General features: G+C 41.7%; 1 protein-coding gene across 2 annotated transcripts in view; it reads left to right on the plus strand.

Annotated features, from left to right (window-relative positions):
* Nucleotides 1-5,972: 5,972 nt before the first annotated feature.
* Pls3 (plastin 3) overlaps nt 5,973-13,565 on the plus strand; it is an 85,549-nt gene continuing 77,956 nt past the window's right edge. Inside the window, exon 1 of one of the 2 annotated variants that reach the window (XM_013035960.1) lies at nt 5,973-6,053. The gene's annotated coding sequence lies outside the window, so the exon portion shown is untranslated. The remainder of the gene's footprint in view (nt 6,054-13,565) is intronic. The other variant, XM_013035961.1, reaches the window with a different exon arrangement.

Below are 13,565 nucleotides of genomic sequence, written 5' to 3' on the forward strand. Positions count from 1 at the left end.
AGTCGTTATTTCAAAAAACGAACTTTACAACTTTGGTGGGGGGGGAGGATTGGGTGGGGGGCGGGGGGGGATGGGAAGGGATGGGAAGGGGAAACAAAGAAGGAGGCTACAATGCTTGATAAGAAATGTACTCATTATCTTGCCCATGTAATTGTAACCTCTCTGTACGGTATTTTCACAATAAAAAATAAAACAAAAAATAAAAAAATAAAAAATAAAAAAAGAATTACACAATCACATATAATAGATGGAGCATATCTGTTTCTGTAGGAACCTGATTAGTGGTGTGGGGAATCATGGTATGGTTTGAAATGTGCTTTTCAATTAATTCAGAAGTGTGGAGTATAGAGATCAATAAGATAAATACTTGAGCTTTAACACTTGAGCCACACACATAGAAAGTCTCTCAGATTTGTCTGCCCAGGCTATCTTCCCACCAGAACTGAGGTCTTGGCCATCTGAGTGGATAGGATTACAGGCTTGAGCTACTGGTGCCAGTTTAGCTCCCCTCCTCATGATACTCATAGGAGATTAGTTCCAGGGTTCCATAAATACTAAAATCTGTGGATGTTTTTAAGTGCTTTGTATAAAATGGTGTGGTATTTGCATAGAGCTTCTGTGTAGCTCCCTGTGTACTTTCCATCTACTCCATGTCTCATAATTCCAAATACAATGTGCATTCTAGGTAAAGAGCTGTATTGCTTGGGAAATAATGACAAGACAAAAAAAAAGTTTATACATGTTCCATTGCTTCGGGTTAGGTCAGGAGATGGCCAGAGTATTGAAGGCATTTCTTTTTGAAATAGATTAGAGAAAAGCTCCATCTTCTTAGTGAGACTGTTTGCAGGGGACTTTAACTTCAGGCAAATCCTCAGCTTTTGTTTTGTAGATTCGAAGTTAGAGCCAGATAGAAAGGCCAATCTTCCTTTTGTTTTCCTCCCAGGAATGCTTTTCCCCCCATTTCTATTTAGCCTTTGAATGTTTCATGCCTCAGCTGAAAATACTTGAGTCCTAGGGCACACAGGATGCCCTCTGGGATTGCTCCAAGCCCCATCACTGGCCTTGTTTTCACAATCCCTAAAGCACCACTACACATTCCACTCTAGTTGTCTGCTCCTAATTTTGTTTATGTTAGTTTTTCTATTAGAATTACACCTAATTCCTTGCTTTTTTTATGCTGATTATGATAATTTAATGCTAAAACATCACAGATAGCTACAAGAATCTTAATTCCTTAAGAAAGGCTGACAGTCCACCAAAATAAACACTGGTATTCTATAGAGCCAGTTGGGGGGCTGGGGGGAGGATGAGAGAGGAGTAGATGAATGAAGGGAGGAAGGGGGGGGGGAAAGAAGTCATAAAATTCAATGCATATCCTACAAAAATTGAAAGAAAATTAGGGAAAAGATGGAGTTGGGAGGGATGGGGGAGAATGATGAAAGTGTTATTTATTGATCAAGATGCATTGTACACTACTCACAAATGGCTTGGCTGAATGGCAATACCTTTGTACAATTACTTAAAGATTATTTAAAAATAAAATAAAGAATTGTCCCTTCCTCCCCTCTCCCTTCTTTCCCTTTCCTTCCCTTCCTTTCCCCTCCCCACCTCCATCTCTGTCTCTGTCTCTCTTTGGGCTGGGATTACAGACACGTGCCACTGATCTTCATTATTAACCTTGTTTAGCAGACAGCAAACTCACAAGAGACACTTTAATTTTAGATATATACTGTGGGCGGCGGGGAAGGTGGCTCCGTGGTAGAATGCTTGCCTTGCGTGCATGAGGCCCTGGGTTCGATTCCTCAGCACCACATAAGCAAAAAGAAAAAAGCCAGAAGTGGCGCTGTGGCTCAAGTAGTAGAGTGCTAGCCTTGAGCTGAAGAGCTGAGGGACAGCGCCCAGGCCCAGAGTTCAGGTCCCACGACTGGACCCCACCCCCCAAAAAAAGATATATACTGTTGATAGTGACCTTCACTGGGTCTACAGAGTTGAAGGTCAATGAATTAAATACATCTTTTTTTCCATCATGGGGCTTGAACTCAGGGCCTGGGCACTATCTCTGGGCTTTGCTCAAGGCTAGCATTCTACCACTTTGAGACAAAGCTCCACTTTTGGTTTTCTAGTGGTTAATTGGAGATAAGAATCTCACAGACTTTACTGCCCTGGCTGGTTTTGAATTGTGATTCTCTGATCTCAGCCTCCTGAGTAGCTGGTATTATAGGTGTAAGCCACCAAAGACTGGAGATTCTAATTTTTTATAAATAGCATTGCTTCTATCACAGCCTAGGGCTGGCTATTAATTTGAAATCCAAATGTTTTAGACTCCTGAATGCTAGGATTATAAACCTGCATAACAATGCTTGATTTTGCTTTTGTTTTCTGTCCATTGGTGGTGGGCCTAGGCTCTAACCCTGAGCTTTATCCACTTAAAGTTAGTGCTCTACCACTTTGAGCCACAGTTCTACTTCTGGTTTTCTGGTGGTTAATTGGGATAAGAGTCTCATGGACTTTTCTGTCCAGGGTAGCTTTGAACCATGATCCTTAGATCTCAGCCTTATGATGCCTGGCTAATGCTTGGTTTTAAAACGAAGCTTTTAACAGTGAATAAAAAGAATACCGACAACCTACCCTAGGAAAAGTTCTAGAAAATTTCAGACTATATACATAATCTGTGGACTGGACAGTGTAGAGTTTGGGAAACGCAGTAGGAAAGGGGCCAAGAAAATTGAAATGTGCACGTGGTAAGGAAGAAAGCCAGGTAGGCTGGATAGGGATAAATCCTAAAAGAAAATATGGACCCTCAAATGAAGTACAATGTGGACAGGAAGAAGTAATGCTGTCAAAGGTTTATGATATTGATTTTAAGTTATTTCAAAGCTATGCTGAGTTGAAAAGTGTATATGGAAGGAAAAGGTCAGTGAGAGACCTATATATGGCATTTTGTTGCCATTGTTTATATAAGAATATACCCATAAAATAACCATTAGTTCAACAAACATTTATTGAACTGAACTTCTCTGTGATAGGCAGTCTGCAAGGCTCTGTGAAGATGAATCTCAGCCTATCCCCTCCAGAGCAGCTGGAGGAGACCCTGAAGACCATCTCTGCAGGCTTATTTACATAGATAATAAACAGACTGTCAACTTTGCTTGCTTTGTGAGAGATTCTACACAGGTAGAATCTCAAAGCAAGAATCATAAAGCAAGCGTTATGGTGAAAGATTACAATGAAATATAGTCTCAATTTTGAAAAGACCTTTCAGATTTGGAGCAATAACAGAGTAGCTTAGTTATATCACATTGACTATCTTAATAGTACTCATTAAAAAGAAGTTCTACCTGCTTTATACTGCTTGGCTAATTCAATAGGAATCTAGACCAGAACTCAAATATGTGCTTCTATGCTTTGGGCATGTTTTATCTGTTGGAAAGTTACTGAGATCTTAGAAGTTGGGCTGTTACCTTGAAGTATTGAAATGTACAAAATGACATTTGGCTAAATTTCTTTTTTTTCTGTGTATGGTGCTGGTGATGGACCCTAGAGTCTACCTAGTGAATTAAATTCCCAGCCCATTTGACTGAAGTATGACATACTCAGTAGTGATTGACTTTTAAACCTATGTAAGATTTTAAAAAAATTCTCAGAGGTACAAGTAAATAATATACATATAAGATTGGTATTTTTTTCTCTCTCTCTCTCTTTTTTCTGGTCGGTCGTGGGGCCTGAACTCTGGGCCTGCATGGTGTCCCTCAGCTCTTCAGCTGAAGGCTAGCACTCTACCACTTGAGCGTCACCCTCACTTCTGGCTTTTTCTGCTTATGTGGTGCTGTGGAATTGAACCCAGGGCTTCATGCATGCAAGGCAAGTACTCTACCACTGAGCCACCTTCCCAGCAAGATTGTTATATTTTTATTTTAAATTCTAGAACTTATGAGGTGTGGTGGTGCATACCTGTAATCCCAGGAAATGGAGATAGATCTCAGTTCTAGGACAGTCCAGGCAAAATGTTTAAGGCCTTACCTGAAGAATAAAGTAAAACAAGAAGGGTTGGGGATAAGTAAGTAGTACAACCAAAAGCAACATTTTGAGTTCAAATTCCAATTCTGCTCCCACCCCACCCCCCGACAAAAATTCTAGAACTTAAAAAAGAAACTAAAATGCAATGCTAAGTTAAATAAGACAAATATACCTACACTTGAAAACCTTTATGCTATTGTTGTCTATAATTTAAGTTTCAAAGGAAATGGAAGCTCTTCAGTAGTGACTGACACCAAAATAAAAAGTGGAAAACTGAAGGATCCTATTTAGTGTGCTTAGGAATTTTGTATGAATTCCTTTGACCACACCAAGCCTTGGGCTAGTTATTGCAAGCCAGAAATCTCATTTTAGAGCCCCACTATAGATGTGCTGAAAACACTGCAAGTTCAACTCAATCCCAACATGTTCAAGTCAGGATTTTTGTGATGACCCAAACCTGATGTATCACAAAATTTCTCCTAGCAGAAATTTAATGTTTTGGAAAGTATGTTTGCCCTTTTATTTCATTTCACCTTCCTGTGCCTTTCATAAGTCCTGCCAGTTGATTAATCATTAATTAATATTTAACAAGTCTTTTTCCTGTTCCCCTTGGTTGTGTAGCATTTAGCCAGTATAGGAACTCCCCCATTTCTTATTTAAGAAGTCTGGCATTCACAATAGATTAAATTTTCTAAGTAAACTCTCAGCAACAGATGAAGTGGGGGCTCCTTTATAAGACAATTCAATTTAAGACTATCTTAATTTAACATTTTTCCTGGTGCATGTACAAATGGGATTTAATCCGACCAATTTTCGAATTTTACAACCATCCAAAAACATACATTTCCTGAATAAAAATGGTTATGAGTGGAACAGGAAAGTGCTTAGAACTTTCTGCTTCTCCACCTTTTCAACAAGCCAATCTCTTTACCAGATCTTGGAGAATATCTCCAACTCTGGCCTGCCAGCTGAGTTTTGAAGCTAGGATGAGCCAAAGGATTGGAATGTAGATAAGTTGGAAAAAACTCTGCGAGGCAGGACCGTAGACAGTGGGGCTAAAATGGAACTCTGAGGAGCTAGAACAAGTCCTCAGGTCATTCACTGCCTAAAGGAGACTGACGAGAATTGAGAGACAGTTTCCAGTTAAACGAGTAGAACAATCACTCCCACCTCCACCTCTCACCCCTTGTCCTAAGGACAAAGCTACCAAACAGGTGATTTCAGTTGGCAATTTATTTGGTTCGCGGCCAAAAACCCGAGAGATTTGCTACTATGTTGAGTTTGTGAAGAAAGGGATAAGCTGGGGTGTGGTAGAAGATGCACACCTCCAATTCCAGCACCTGAAAGGCATAAGGTGGAGAATCCGGAGTTTCAAGCCAGCCAGTCAGGAGTTCACTGTGAGACAGTCTTTCAGAACAAACAAAAACAAAGAAAGCATTAGTAGCTGAGGTTTCCCTCCACGTGGTTTGGCACCTGAGCTGATCAGAGCAGATGAAACCAGCACCAAGGCTTTCATTTCAGAGATTCTCCCCACCCCCCCATCCCCCATACACACTTCCTGGGGAGGGGGGCACCGCACCTCCTCCCGCCCTAGACTTAAATAGAAGAGGCTCAAACTTGTTTGGACATTTCTATCTTTTTTTAAAAATTTTTTGAACATGTACTCCAAGCTAAGCTCGGTGAGTTTATAAGTATAACTTATAATTACTTAGCTCAGGGAGAATGAGTGTGAAGGAACTAACATCATCTTGCAGCCGTTTACAATTCCCATCCTGCCAGAGTGCCCATCCCAGTGCCTGTTCCCTCAGCTCCCCACCCAGTTGATGTGACAGGCTCACGGCCCAATCCCCTTTCTGGTTCCCAGGCGGACTGCTAGCACCACCAGAGCCAATGGCGGCGGCCGAATGGCCGAGGGGGGCTGGAGGGAGGGAGCGCTGGCTTTAGAACCGCAGCCGCAGAGACTGCGAGGAGCAGAAGTTGTCTGAGTGCGTGGTGGGCGACAGTGGTGGCCAGACCCGGGATCTCGGCGACTTTACGTAAGTATTCGGTAGCGCTGGCGAGCCTGAAGGGAGCGGGTTTCCTGGGCGTGGGCAGGAGTGGATTTTCGGCACAGCATCTCCCGGAACCTCTGCCGGAACGTGCCTAGGACCAGTGGAGACGGGGGTTGTGCAAGGCAGGGAAGAGGACGGGGGGGAGGCGAAAGAGATTACAGTAAGCGTCTTTGGGTGCCTTGGTGATTCTTCGCAAGAAGGATTGATGGGAGTGGCTGAGGGTTCCCCACTACCCCCTCCGGTCCCTACTTTTTGTGTTCCTCACTCGAGAATACGTTTGTTTTTTTTCTCTACTTACTCTTAACTTGTTGCCCACCTCGGGCTGGAGTCACTGACGCCAACCTTTGCCCCGATTTCTCTTGCGCGCGCCTATGTCCGCGAACTGGAAAACCAAGCGCCTAACTTCCCTTTGCTGTCTTTTTCCACCTATTGCTATTCCCCCTCCCTCCTGCCGCTGGACTCAGGAAATCCCGGAGCCTGCAGCTGGGCGACGCCTCCAGCTCCCGCCGCTTTGGCTGCGGTTGACCCGGGCATAAAGCCGCCGACCCCAGGGTTCCAAGTGGGGCGGGGCCGGACTGGGCTGCGGAGGCGCCCGGGTACGAATCTAGCTCTGGCTGCCTGCTTTCCTCCGGCTTACCTCCCTGGCCATTACCGAGGACTCTCGATTGCCCAGCGTCTCCCTCCCTATGAGTAAGCACTTTTTTGCCCCTTGTATATTCAAACGTCTCTGGCCCAGCAAGGCAGAACCTTTCCGTTCTCCTCTTCCCCCAGAGGCGCAGCACTGCCGGCTTCCTTCATTGCTTCCTTAGGCTCTGCAGCCAAAGTGCGAGGTCAGGGTTGCAGCACCCGAAGATCCTTGGAGGGCGGGTGTCGTGAGAGACTGAGCCCCAAGGGGAGGCTGGAGCAAATTAGGGTCACCCCTTCCCCAGCACAGACGCACTTGTCTATGTTCATCCCCCACCCCCCACCCCCGCCTACAGTTCTTAACCACTCTAACCAGAGGCCCAGAAATGCTGACCACCCCCGCCCTAGCTCCTCACCAGTCCGCTAGTAGTTGCCGCCGGTCCTCTAGTGTTCCTGTGGGTTTTGATCCCCCCTTCCCATTCCCTGGCCCTCACCCAAACTATACCCTAATGAGATGAGGTGGGGTTAGTACCGGGTGACACTTTCCATCCGTCAGGCAGCTTCGTACATCTCACCTGAGCTTGTACCACATCCTTGGGGGTGTAGGCCAAACTCGAACTAAGGTGGGAGAGCTTCACCATTTACGAGCAATCTGAAGGGATGCTGGCCATGCCTGGCCTAATGTTAGGAGGGATGAGAGGGGAAAAGGTTGCTAAGGCTGGTCACTATGGATAGAAAACATGGGGGAAATGAGGGGGGGGGAGGAACCCAACTACTGAGCAGTAAATGATCTACTTCATTGTCACTGTGTATTTAGGAGCCTAACTTTGATTCTGGAGATGCATTTTACAGTGAATTACAAGTAAGTGCTCACCAACCACCCCATTCATGCTTATTGGCATGATGAGTGTTAGAGTCTCTTAATGTCCCCAGGGTAATGGTCATACATGATGTATTTTCATTGTAAAACTGGACCATAATAGCTGAGGCCCATATTTTGAAGATTACCTCTACCAAAAAGACACAAGTCAAGTAGCCTCCCCTCGAGGGAATTCTACTGGGATTTTAATGTGAATTTGGAGTGAATTTTATCCCAAACAGGAGCGGTTTTTAAAGTAAGTGCTTCAAATAATGTTGAGAAATAGATCTCTTCCCTTGTAACCTCATTATGGTTTTTCTAACAAAAAAAATCTGATTATTTTCTAGGAAAGCCAACCTTTTACTCCTGTCCCATTTCTTTCTTCAATGTTACATAAGAAGTCATATCCCAAAAGATAGTATTTAAGTAGTAAGCACTATATTCATTGGCATAGTCTTCAATATTTTAATTGAACCGTTCTCTACTGTGGGCATCTATTTAAAATAGTGGATAATCCCTGGATTAGAATGAACAATTGTGGATTGGAATTACTTGGCTTAGAAATAGCACAGAAACAGTTATACTAAAATTTGAACAATAAAGTTGGTTGAGTTTGCTGGCCTGAGGTTTCATTACAATAATGAGTGGCCTTAAAACAACTTTCCCATGTTGTCTGTCCATTTGGGGGAAGAAACGTGGCAGTGTTGCTATTTAAGTAGCTATTTACATAAATTTCCCAGTATAAAAACAGGCAGAGGTCAGGAGTTGAAAAACATTCCTTATTTGCAAAAATGCATCCAGTTGATAGATATTTATTCTTTTTTTCTGTGTGTGTGCCAGTCATGGGGCTTGAATTTAGGGCCTGGCTTTTTGACGGTTAATTGGAAATAAAGAGTCTTAGACTTTTCCTGCCCAGCTGTCTTTGGAGCATTTCCAGCCTGAGCTACCTTCAAAGCCTGATCCTCAGATCTCAGCCTCCCTAGTAATTAGGATTACAGGTGTTAGCCACCCGTGCCCAGCAACGTATTTATTCTATAAAACAGAGCAGAAACTATAACATTAAAATTGGGAATATTTAAGAGATTTTGGTTTTGAATCTTCCCCTCCCCCAACCTTTTTGTTTTGTTGCAGCAGCCTCAGAATGACAGTAACACTCCATTTTCCTTCTGGGCCTGAGTTTCTGAGCCTGAAAACTGGAAGTTGTGTAAAGTGTACACTGGTGGCATGGAAGTAGATTTAAGTAGCACCTGAACAATTGGAGTTAACTACATGGTAGATAGACCCCCCTAGTGGAAGTGAGGTGATAATATAATTTTAGATGGAACTAATAAGTGTGTACTGTCAAAAAACATAAAATAAAAAGAGGGGGGATAGTCTTACTTAGCTTGAGTTGCAGTGATAGGCAGCTAAGTTTGTTTTAAATATTAGATCAAACAAGTCAAAACAGAGTCCCCACTAGTTTCTAGTCTACAGTAGTTCATTGTTAAGTTCATGCCCATGCATTTAAAAATCACCCTCACTATTGCTGACTTCATTTTGTAGTGGCAACAATCTAAGTAACCCCGGTTTTTTAAAAATTTAAGAGGCTGTGAGTTTGATTCTTAATTTCTACTCTTAGACCTGGCCATATAACCACCAACTCTTCCTGGGTGAAGAGTGAAATAAATTACACCCTGCCTGATGTAATGAACACAATCAACCTTGAAGTCAAACTGCCCAGTCTCAATGCTGCTTTTTAGAGTCTTAATTGCTAAAAATGACTAGGTTTATGACATTCTGAGTAAAAGGGTTAGTAATATCCACTGAGTAATATTTTGAGTGAGATTGTCTCTTCTACAAATGGTTACATACACATTAGACTTGACCATGATTGTTTATACTGGCAGAATGTCAGTATCCAAGGCACTATCAGAAGCCTAATGAAATTTTGCTCCTAGGCAAACAGTGTGACTTAGTGAAAAGAAAGCAGCTTGGCTATGGTGCTTAAGCACTGAAGTGATTCTGCTCAGTGACAATGATGGGAGAAAAGAAGCAAGTCCACTAATTGTTATTCCATGTTGTTTTAGGTATCATTTGTATGTGGCTTTTTACAAAGCTTGCCTACATCTGTCTTAGCACATAGGACAAAGGCATAATTTACTTGTCTAATTGATATAGCATAAACTACATAGAATGTATATAGCAGACTTTTCTTGCTTTTATTTTTTGGCTTAGATTCTAAGAATAGTTTGTATAAAATGAGATTTGAAAATGAATGTCTCTTAATACAGGACACTTTGGGTATCTGGTTTTAGAATTATTTCATACTTGTTCATACAGCCATTTTTCTTTTTGGGAAAAGTAATGTAGAGGGGGCAAATTTGATCTGTGAGAATAATAACACTAAGATTAGAACCCAGCTGGATGATGATTTGAGTGCATAATTACTGAAGAGTGATGTGCCATGTAATATATGCTCAATGTGGTAGAGGATTCAAAAGCTTTTTGGATGCATTACAGTGTTGAGTATACTTTTAGATAACCTTGTTCATGACTGGCTGTTTTTAGTTATCACAGCTTTGGTTAAAGTTATGGAAATTGTCTCATCATGAAATCAGTTTTAGGAGATGGTCTCATCATAGTTGGATTAATTTATTGTAGTTACAGAGGTGAGAAAGTTTCAAATTTGATAGTGAATTGTAACATTCTTAAGTGCTTGAAAGAAAAATGGAGTATTAATTGTGTTATGGGCAAAGAAGCATTACTATTAGCCGGGCGCTGGTGGCTCACGCACGCCTGTAATCCTAGCTACTCAGGAGGCTGAGATCTGAGGATCGCGGTTCAAAGCCAGCCTGGGCAGTAAAGACCATGAGATTCCTATCTCCAGTAAACCACCAGAAAACCGGAAGTGGCGCTGTAGCTCAAGTGGTAGAGCGCTCGCCTTGAGCTGAAGAGCTGAGGGACAGCGCCCAGGCCCAGAGTTCAAGCCCCACGACCGACAAAAAAAAAAAAAAGCATTACTATTATATGAAAATGAAAATACTGAGGGAAGAATATGTTGGATGTGGCCTCAAAGGATTCTATACATGATTGCCATTGACTCAGAGCTTGACCACTTTGAGAAAGTCACCTAAAATTATTACATACCATAACTAACATTGAGTGTGCACATGTGCCAAACACCAAGTTTCTTAATTTATAAAATGAGAATGGTACAAGAAATTGAGTGGCTGGAATTACCTTTTTAAAAATATTTATAATCACTGGGCCCCAGTGGCTCATGCCTATAATCCTAGCTACTCAGGAGACTGAGATCTGAGGATTGTGGTTCAAAGCCAGCCCTGGCAAGAAAGTCTATAAGACTCTTATCTCCAATTAACCAACAGGAAACCAAAAGTAGTGCTATGGCTCAAGTGGTAGAGTGCTTGACTTGAACTGAAGAGGCTCAAGGGCAGTGCCCAGGTCCAGAGTTCAAGCCCATGACAGATCAAAAAAGAAAAAGAAAAAAAGAGCCGGGCGCCCGTGGCTCATACCTGTAGTCCTTGCTACTCAGGAGGCTGAGAACTGAAGATCGAGGTTCAAAGCCAGCCTGGGCAGGAAAATCCATGAGGCTCTTATCTCCAATAAACCACTAGAAAACCAGAAGTGGTGCTGTGGCTCAAACGGTAGAGTGCTAGCTTTGAGCTGAAGAGCACAGGGATAACACCCAAGCCCCAGAGTTCAAGCCCCACAACTGACAAAAGAAAAGAAAAGAAAAGAAAAAAAGTCTCTCCCCCACAGTATAACCCCTGCTTTCATTGTATTTGATGTCGGTATAATTTGTGAAGGGGAAGGGGAAAAACAAGTCGTTTAAATAGGGATACAGGTGGACCCATTGCAACAATGAGAAGCACAAGTCATTATGTCGAAAACTTTACAACTTTGGTGAGGGGGGTGGGGAGGATCAGAAGGCATGGGAAGGGAAAACAAAGGAGGAGGCTACAATGCTTGATAGAAATGTACTCATTATCTTGCCCATGTAATTGTAACCCCTCTGTACAGTATTTTCACAATAAAATAAAAATTTAAATAGAAAAAAGAATTTATGGTCTGGAACTGGGTTCAGGACTCAAGGAATACAACCCTTGCCTAGTAAGCATGAGGTCCTAAATTCAATCACCAATACCTCAAAAAAAATACAATCTGGCTTCTTTCTGTTGTATTAATGAGTTGATTTTTCAGTTTTTGCTTTGTAGTGCTGGGGATAGAACCCAGAACCTCACAAAAGTTAGGCATGTGCTGTACCACCACTCAGCTATTTCCTCAGTCACTCGCTGATTTTCCAAATGTTGATGCAACTATATGTGCCTTGATTACAAGTACATAATTTTTCAGGAAGGTGACCCCCTCCCCCAATGGCTTCTTCCAGGCCTCATGTTACCTCTGTCAAATACACAGACCTTTCATACCATTCCTTAAAAAGGATTTTTGCTGCATCAAATTTATTTTACAATATGAGAAAGCATAAGTTTTCTCTTCAAAGCTTAGAAATGTTTTTGATGACAAGAAGGGAGTAGTAGTGTTTATTGGAAAAGGCAACAGGCCTGGAATCCAAGGTCTTTTAGTCCTCTGCAGGCTGGACAGATGGGTGATTTTTCAGTAAATCACTGAGGTTCTCTGGTCATATCTGGAGCTTGCTTTATTTTTAAGCCATCTGTTTCCAATCTACTCATTTCATAGGCATGCTGAAAGGAAAAGTGAGTGATGTGAAGCTTTGGCTCTTCAGCTGACAGGTGCTACATAAATTCAGCATACTGTTTAGTACATTATAGCTACACTGAGGTTTTAATAGGAGTTCTCAAAGGAGCTGGGGCATAAGGAGCTGGGGCGTAACTCAGTGGTAGAGAACTTGACTAGTATGCATCAGGCCCTGGGTTCCATCCTCAGCACAAAGAAGAAAAAGAGGAGGATTATTTAAATCTTACATATTTTTTGTCTGTAAAGGTTCTCTAGTCATCTAATTTTACAAGCAAAATGAAAGAAAGCCAGACATAATGTAATGAGAAATAAGAGGTAGCAAGAGAATAAAATCCTCTACGTAATATTTTCTTATATTTCTTTCCTGATATTTTATAACCTGTTAAAGTCATTAATTTAGTGATTTTTCTCCCATCTTGGCTAAGTGTTACGTGCTAGTTTGTTCTTTACTGGAAATCATTAGAGTCTATTGATGTATCCAACAGGAGGTTTTGTATAAAATTGCTCATGAATATTTGGGTGTTTCTCAAGATGCAGGTATAGAAAACACTCCTTAAGGAGATAATCGATGTGCTATGCCATCAGTAATAGAAACAGTGAGAAATGAATGCAGATTTGCTTTTGAAAACTTTTCAACCTTTACTGAGAAATTGTTAACTTGGATTAATCTGCAATATTTATTGTTATCTTGCCAATTACATGATGATTATAAGACTATTAATGTGCTTTTTTGTCAGTCGTGGGGCTTGAATTCAGGGTCTGGGTGCTGTCCTTGAACTCTTTTACTCAAGGCTAATGCTCTACCACTTTGAGCCACGGCTTCACTTTCAGTTGAGTGGTTAATTGCAGGTAAGAGTTTCCTGGGGACTTTTCTGCTTGGGCTGGATTTGAGCTCTATTCCTTAGATTTCAGCCTCCTAAGATTACTAGAGTGAACCACTCACATCTGGCTTTAATGTGCTTTGCATTATCAGATAAAATTCTGTGATAAATTTTGTCTATTATTTCTCAAGTGATAGCAGTTAATTAAAATGAAATAAACAGAAAGCCTGGAATTAAGAGTTGTGAAAATAGAGCTTTGATTTCCTTAAGCTATGTAATATATACAGACACACACATACACACACACACACATATATTTATATAATTTTTATTATACACTGAAATTTAAAATTTTTACTTTTTATAAAATAAATGGTAGGTGGGCTGGGAAGGTGGCTCAGTGGTAGAGCGCTTGCCTTGCATGCTCGAGGCCCTGGGTTCGATTCCTCAGCACCACATAAGCAGAAAGAAAAAAGC

Source organism: Dipodomys ordii, unplaced genomic scaffold, assembly GCF_000151885.1.
Source record: "Dipodomys ordii isolate 6190 unplaced genomic scaffold, Dord_2.0 Scaffold233, whole genome shotgun sequence".
Classification (NCBI taxonomy): domain Eukaryota; kingdom Metazoa; phylum Chordata; class Mammalia; order Rodentia; family Heteromyidae; genus Dipodomys; species Dipodomys ordii.